This window comes from Thamnophis elegans, chromosome 1 (genome assembly GCF_009769535.1).
Source record: "Thamnophis elegans isolate rThaEle1 chromosome 1, rThaEle1.pri, whole genome shotgun sequence".
Classification (NCBI taxonomy): domain Eukaryota; kingdom Metazoa; phylum Chordata; class Lepidosauria; order Squamata; family Colubridae; genus Thamnophis; species Thamnophis elegans.
The window spans coordinates 70,305,864-70,314,704 of NC_045541.1; positions in this window are offsets into that span (position 1 = coordinate 70,305,864).

The following is an 8,841-nucleotide window of genomic DNA, read 5'->3' on the forward strand; positions in this document are numbered from 1 at the left end:
GCTCTGATGAATCTCCACATCGGGCTACCTACTACATCCTTTAATAAAATCTCTATTTCCCTGTTGTTGAACCACTGGTTCTAGGAAAGAGAATTTCATACCATACAGGCAGCTGCAGAAGAGGATGAATTGTTAGTCCCGTTGGCCTTATCTCTAAATAAGGCACCACATATTCTTTCCTAAACTACCACAGACATTTTAATAATTTGCATGTATAATTAATTTCCATGTTTTTAGGTTTTACTGTTTTTCCCTAAAGCAGCTGTGTGTGTTTATCACACAGTCAAGCATCTACAGTGAGAAGATGTGGGGGGGGAGTGATCCCCCCTTCTTCCCCCGGGAACAGGACTATCCTTGCAGTCTGTCAGTCTGAAGAGAATTACAGAGAGTTCCGTGTTTCTGTCTTTCTGCCACCCTCCTCAGAGATCTCTATACTCCGACCCAGAAGCTACTTTTTAAGTGTAAAAGAAAATAATAATGGAACATGGGAAGTGATGAGATGAAACACAGAGAATTCAAAGAATCCAGAAATGACCACACTGATGCTGGAGGACATAATTACCATTTATTATTTCATTTATTTGCCTGATAGCAGACCTTTCTGCTCAGACAAGGGAGGAAGGCAGGTAACAAAATCTTACAGTTCCATAATTCAATACTATTTATAGTAATATCAGTAATGCCATAATCACAGGCACCTGTGGAACAATCTACCCGCAGAGATCTGGACCCTCCCCACTCTCTCGGCCTTCCGAAAAGTCACTAAAACCTGGCTATTCCGGCAGGCCTGGGGCTGTTGACCTCATGAATGAGGTCCAGCCCCACCCAGATTGGGTATATGGTGTGTTGCTTTTAAATCTGTTTTCTATTTCCCTATTCTTTAACTTTTTATCTTTTTAGTCTTGTATGTTGTAAGCCACCCGGAGTCCTACGGGATTGGGCGGCATATAAATTTATTAAATTACAATTAAATTACAATTACACCTTTAAAAGGTTCTAATAGGCTATATGGTGACACTCCCAGGCTTAATGGAGCCCTAGATGAGATGACATTAGTATCCTTAGTATCTTCAGTATTCTTGTTTTCTTCTTCTTTCAGTCTTTGCCTTCCATCTCTCTTTTTATCTCTTCTGTCTTTTCTTTTTGCTTTCTCCTGCCTTCCCTATGCTCACTTCACCTTCTTGTGCAGCAGTAGCTTTTCCTTATCTCTCTCTCCAGTAATTAGATGGACTCAGGCACACTACAAAGAAAAGCTTTAGTCGTGTCTGGCATCTTAATTTCCTCAACGTACCCCCTAGGCACACCGGAAGTTACTTAGAGGCACTCTGGGCAAATGAAGACACCAGGAAAATTGCAGGAGGCTTGACTTCTTCTGTATTGTAGTGGTTTTTTAAAAATACAACAACTACTACTACACCTTAAACAAACATACTATATGTGGCTTTATTTGAGGTTGAACAATAATTTGCACCCAATGAGTTGACTGACTGGTGTTGCAGTGCAAAAGGGCTCAGTTTTCCTTGTTTACATTTCCAAATGGCTTAGAAAAAGGTTCTATGGCAGTGTTTCTCAATTTCAGCCATTTTAAGCTATGAGGACCTCAACTCCCAGAATTCCCTAGCCAGCATGCATTGCTAAGGAATTCTGGGAGTTGAAGTCCTCATAGCTTGAAGTTGTTGAGATTGAGAAACACTGTCCTATGGAAAATATTGGAGAGCCACTGCTAGAAACTATGCCAAATAGTGTCCTATCTTTGGCCAGTGTAACTAATGTCCAAATCTCTTCAATAAAATAATAAGGAACTAGTGACATGACACAATATTCTCCTATTTGCATTCCAATGTTTATAAAGTGATTTGCCTCCAAGTCCTTCCAAGATAATAGATGTGGCTTCATCTTGCATGACAATAAGACAATCACCACATTCTTAATATGGGCTAGAAAAATCTTTAGAACATTTATAATTAAGACTCAGTTTCATTATTGTACAACCTTACATCTCAAGTTCATATGCACCCCAGGGTTTTTTGTATGAGCTCCAGAGCTTCTCCAAATGTTACTGCTAAACTCTCTTTCCGCAGAAGCACCAAAGAGGGATTTGGAAATGGAAATCAGCTTTCTGAACAGGTTTTGTATTAGCATTTTAAAGGTTATATGTATTTGTTTATTTAAGGATTTTGTAACTAACAACAATACAGGTGTCTACCATCGCTTTCATAAATGAAAAGCAACACATAAACAAAAGCCCAGCAATCATATCAAGTATAATATAATGCATAGTGAATTTAGCACACATAAAACACAATAGAAAATCAAAGAAATAGCTCAAGCTAGCACATCCGTTTTTCATCTTTCAGTCTTTCCATCTCTTTTCTGCCCTCCCCCCTCCTCATTTATTCTCAACACAACCCTTTGAATTATGCCAAATTGATAAATAGTGTCACATTTGGATTAAGCTTTATTTGCCTGGCTCTGCATAGGATAAAATCACGCTTCTAAGCAATAAATCTCACTAGCACTACATTTTAGAATAAAGCATACCTGGAAGTAGAATGTTTTAAGTGTGCAAAGCAGCCCTAAGAAGTAAACCCTCCCGAGAATTATTGGAAAATATTTTATTGAAAATAGTGTAGAAGGAGAACTGTATCCAAAGGAGTCTGATACCACCATTCCTGACAATTTTTTTTTTTTGGAAAGGCATAAGATTTCTCTTCAACAGATGCACTGAGCAATCAGATTTTGATGGGGTTTTTGATGGGGGTGGGGAAAGAGACACATAGGTATATACAGATGAAAGTTTCATGTGTGAGCCAGATTGCAAGCACTGTTTCAATCAACAATTATAAAGTGTTAAATACCCACTTGCATGGCATCTTTTGATGTACAGTATATGAGTTTTGCAATCTCTCATTCAGTGATTGTTCCCGCCCCCCCAAAAAACAGTCCCTTTGAAGTCTGTTATATAATGCTCTGGCAGTCTGGATATGTCTTTTTTTTCTGAGTCCCAATGTCAAACTTCTGTCCATTAATTCTTTGCACAAAGTTTGTCTCATTTGTCCTATATAAACTCTGGAGGGGCATTGCTGGCAGATGATGGAAGATTCAATATTCCCATTGAAGAAGTCGAAAGTGTGAGACACAGAAAGAAAAATGCATCGCTGCTCAAAAACACTTATTTGAGATTCCTAACTCAAACTGATTTAAACTAGTTTGCCAGAGGGAGTTCTGCAATTAGCAAATATAGTTTATTAATTTCTTGTCACATTTTAGTTTTAGCATAGCATCAATCCTTTCTCTGTTTATTTTTCTCAGGAGCTCTGAGAAAATCAATAAAGATTCCATGTCTTGCCTACGGGCTGTGAATACGGGATGTTTTCAGTTCTGACAATTTTCAGATTATAACGTAGGTTAAACTAATGCACTTGTAGCATGTCTCCAATGTTCTGCTGATCTGACTGGTAAATCCCCATATAAACAGGACTGAAAGTGGAACGTGAATATTTATTTTCAAATTTCCAAAGCAATCTTTTCACACAAATATTTGATTAAGCAGCACAATAAAGCTGCCTCGAAAAGTATGCCTAAGGTTTTTGTCCTGAAAGTCTTGCTGTTTTGTGTGCAGCTTTACACATGACAGACTTTATTAACTCTCTACATCCTGTCAGAATAAAGGACTGCTGGAACGAAGGAAATAAAGTTATGTCTGTGTTGTCATTTCTCCTTACCCCCTTTATTTTCTTTTGCATTATACGCCACATTACCCAGTGGAAATAAAGGTGGCACGCTGTACATCTAAAGTGTACCCCAAAGCTTTAGATGGGACTTGATTAATCAGCTACTCCCAGAGGCACTGAAAATCGACAATTTCACATTTTTCTAGTAGTCAATTTAGAAGGCTGAAGAGTGGATATTGGCAAAACTTTCAATCAATTCCAAACAACAAAAGCTGGCTGTGTTACACTGACTGATAACTTACTACTCATATTGCTTTAAATACAGATAGTCACAAGTCTGAAAAAAGTATTTTACCAGAAAATGAAGAATCATTATTGATCATAGCATGGACTGCCAATTGATTATAGACCCATTTCATGCTCCTGGTTCTTCCCTGAAGTTGCTTTCTTTGTTTGATACTACAAGTTGGTAGGAAATAAAGACGGGTCTTTTTCTCTCACTGCAGCCTTCTTCCTCTAGTTTTAGACTGACTATTAAAATTCTTTTTGTTCCACTTGCCTTTCAAATGTTTTTAAAATGTTTTGGCTCTGTTTTAAAGCATTTGTCTTCCTGGTTCCATTTTTTTTTCTTTTTGTGATCTTCTAGAATTCTGTCTTGATTCAAAACTTTATATTGTAAATGACATTGGCCTTTGCTCTGATAAGGGCACTGCCCAGCATGGTTTCAAATAGCAATAGCAATAGCAGTTAGACTTATATACCGCTTCATAGGGCTTTCAGCCCTCTCTAAGCGGTTTACAGAGTCAGCATATCGCCCCCACAGTCTGGGTCCTCATTTCACCCACCTCGGAAGGATGGAAGGCTGAATCAACATAGGAAGTGAAATGTGTCTCCGATATCTAATCACAATGGCTTTGCTAGGTGCGTTTCATCTCATCATGTCAACCCTGTTCTGATCCAGCCTTAACAAGTAGTAATAAGCTGCTTACTTGCGAGTAAAAACCAACAGGGTAGGAACAGTCTTTTATTCATGTCAATAAACAAAAACCAAACATAATTAGTCCCAACAGACATGGTTCTGGCCAAGAAATTCTAATTGCTTGCTGTATCCTAAAAATGAACGGTTGTCTGTGACAACCGGGCACTCCCAAACCCCTACTATTTATTTCCCAGCCAGGGAGGGGCTGGCTAGCGAACATGTCTGCTTTTTCTTGAGAGCTGGCTTATTGCTTTCCTTTGCTCTCCTCTCCTTTCCTCTCTGTGCATACGCACATCTGGGATGGGACCTATCTGGTCCTCCCCCTCACTCAGGCCCCAAAGCAGCTGCCTCTCCACCTGGGGGAGGGTGGAAGGCCCTGGCTCTGTCTCTGCCTCTGTCCAATACTGTTTCCTTATCAGAGCCTTCGAAAGGCTTCGAAGCTGGCCCTCCACCTCCTCCTCATCTGACTCTGCTGCTAACTCTGCTGGCAGCCAATGGGCCACAACCATCACTTCCTCCTGGTGGAAAGGTGGGATCTTAGCTTGCAAAAAATCTGGGCACTGCAATGAAAGAAAGTTTGCATCTGTGTAAGGGAAAGTTGCCAGCAACATGGCTCAAGAAAGGGCTCATTTTTCCCCCTAGTTGTAGGACTATCTCTGGGAGTATCTAAGATCATCCTGGTAATTCAAAATGGACTAAAGCATAATATAGTGGAGAACCAACTCATGGGAAAGTCCTAACTCCAGCTCAGTTCTTGGTATCTCTAAAAATGCCAAACTACTTCAACTTACCAGAAGATTTGGGATTTTGAAAGTCCATTTGGTAGCTGGAGTAGAAACAGAAGACTACATTTTTATGAATAAAGATCATCCCCTGTTTTCCCGAAAATAAGACAATCCCGGATAAAAAGGCCCATCGGTCTTTTGAGTGCATGCGTTAAAATAAGCCCTCTCCCCAAAATAAGTCCCCCCCAAAAATATTGCAACACAGCAGCAGCCATGAGGTGGCCACGCTCGCTGCCTCCTGCACCTCAAAAATAATAAGACCTCCCTGAAATAAGGCCAAGTGCTTATTTCGGGGATGAAAAGAAAATAAGACCCTGTCTTATTTTCAGGAAAACAGGATAGATCTGGCTAGTATAGCAGATGAAATGCTTGATATGGATTACAGTTTAGCAAATAGATAAATTATGAGCTTGGAAAGAACCTACAGGATAGGTGAATTACACAATCTCCACATGTACTGTTACAAGTTTGACTTAATTATAGTTTTAGTATATAGGTAAATGCTGGACTTTCAGGAGCATTCCAGCAGCTAAGATGATTGGATTACAGCCCTAAATATATTAAAGTTGGCAGGGTGCAGAAGCCATCAATCCCTCAAAGAACTCTTCTCAAAGCTGGGTGGAGGGAGACTGGCTTTTGAGAAAAAAAAGAGGACAAAATGACAGAGAAAGCAAGTGTCATGTGTCCATGAGTGAGACTGTGATGAAATGCAATAGTGTAACCGGGAAGGGTTGCACTTGTCTGAAAGGAAAAGGCGAGTGTGCCCTATTAGATTACTCAACCCATGTCTAAATTACGTGAGAACTTTCTGTTAGAAATGTTTTGGTGAGTGAGTTATAGAATTAAACTAGATATGGGCAGTTCTCGACTTAGAGCCATTCATTTAGTGACCATTCAAAGTTACAACTGAAACTGAAAAAAGTGACTTATGCCCATTTTTCACACTTAGAACTGTTGCAGCATTCCCATCACCACATAATCAAAATCCAGCTGCTTGGCAACTGGCATGTATTTATGGCAGTTGCAAAGTCCTGGGGTCATGTTTTTTGCAACCTTCTGAGAAGCAGTCAAGGGGGAAGCTAGATTCACTTAACAACCATGTAACTTACTGAACAACTGCAGTGATTCACTTAACAACTGTGGCAAGGAAGGTTGCAAAATGGGACAAAACTCACTTAGCAACTGTCTCGCTTAGCAATGGAAGGTTTGGGCTGGGCTGTGATTGTAAGCCAAGGACTGCCTGTAAATAGCAGCACACGAAAAACCATCCATTTCCTTCTAAGCAATCTGATGACTTGTAAAATTGTTCATTGCTCAGAGGAGAGGCACAGGAAAGAAGGGCCTCCCTTTCTCAGTTTTATCTTTTCATTCGGTTAAAATAATCACCCCTTTTATCCTGTCACCTCATTCATCATCATGCTAAATACACAAAAAGTGGTGCCCTACCATAGATGCAGGCTCAGTCTGCTCTTTACATTGTCTGTCTTTCTCCAGCCGGCCACTTTGAGTCACGTCTTGTCACACTGACATGGGGATTGTAATTCCTGCATTTACAAATCTCCAGATAGAAATATTCCATTGCTTTTCCCAGAACAAAACAAGTGCAAAATAGAACAGTTTTAAAATGGCTTCCTAGTGACAGATTTCTTTTGTGTACATCAGCCACCAACTGTAAGGAAAGTATTCACTAAACATATTAGCAAGATTGTTCCAGGCAAAACGACAGACCTAAATCATTGGACTAAATCAGCAACAGTCCTAGGTTGCATTAACAGAGGGATAGAACAAGATCATATGAAGTATTAGTACCACTTTATAAGGCCTTGGTAAGACGACCACATTTGGATTACTGCATCCCGTTTTGATCACCAAAATATAAAAAAGATGATTAGCAGGCTGGAAGTTAAAACTTATGATGAACAGTTACAGGAATTAGGTATGTCTAGTTTAAAGGACTAGGGGTGACATGATATAAGTGTTCCAATATCTAAGGGGCTGCCACAAAAAAGAGGGGGTCAATCTATTCTCCAAAGTACCTGAAGGCAGGACGAAAAACAATGGATGGAAACTAATCAAGAAGAGAACCAATCTAGAACTAAGGAAAAATTTGTTGACAGTTAGAACTATTAATCAGTGGAATGACTTGCCTCCAGAAATTGTGGGTGCTCCGATACTGGAGACTTTTAAGAAGAAACTTAAAAGCCACTTGTCTGGAATGCTATAGGGTCTCCTACCTGAGCAGTGGGTTGTGCTAAAAGACCTCCAAGGTCCCTTCAACTCTGTTATTCTGCTATTTTGAAATGTTTTCTATGAGTCTGAATTCAACTACCACTTGTTAAGAAGCAGAAGAATTCAAGCCACAGGTACTGAAAAAAAAAGTTACAGTGGAAAATTTATAAGATCTTTTAGAAACATTTTAACACAATCTGGTTCCCCAAAAGTACATGCGCAAACTGGTGTAATGCTGCAGCAATAAAGATGATTTGCAAAATCCCCTTTTCTGTTCTTGCTTCAGGCTAATGTTCCACTGGAAATGTTCTTGAAAAGTTAGATCAAGGCCAAAGTGCCTTTCATTCTGCATTTGGTGTCAGTGGCCAACCAGATAAGTTCAGATTGCTCTCATACATGTATAGTGGGGAGCATTTCTTCTATTGTCATGTCCCATTGTTCTCTAGCATTGCATATTTAATGCTGGAGGAAAACCTCAAAGAGTTTAATACTAGATATTAAGAACAGAAACTGTCTAGATTTTTGCACTGTTTTGCAAAGAAGGCAAGTATTTGAGGGCTACAGCAGCAGGCTATCTAATATTTCCTTACTTTCTTTAATTGTAATTGACTAGCTGAGGCAAATACAGAAGGAAAGGTACATCTAAATACACATTCCAGGACTAGTTTTATCATCAGAGAGAATAATTTCTATGACTTGCCCAAACCCTTTCAGTCAGCCTTCTGTCTTCCATGGAAATTGCTTTTTCATCACTATATTGCAGTAAGAGAAAACTACTAGTTCAGTCAATTTCTAATCAGAGAAAGAGGAACAGGTGACATCTAGTCTATTACAAGCAACAGACTATCTTGACCTCATTCTCACTGAGAATATTGCAATGCAGTTCAACAAAATCTAGACAGACATCTAAACAGCAAGTGTCTTGTTGGTTAGATAAATATACCTGCATTTCCACCACCCCCTTCCCATTTTTTTCAAAATAATAAAATGAAAATGTGCATTTCAAAGTGTGTAGCTACTGATATTCTGTCACAAAAAAATTGATTCTAGCAAATGATCAGGCCACCAATACATCTCAGTGTCTAAGAATAAGGATTATGAAAAACCTTCATTTGCTCTCCCAGATATCCTCACAGATCTGACTTATTACATGGCTTCATAGCAGCACTATATC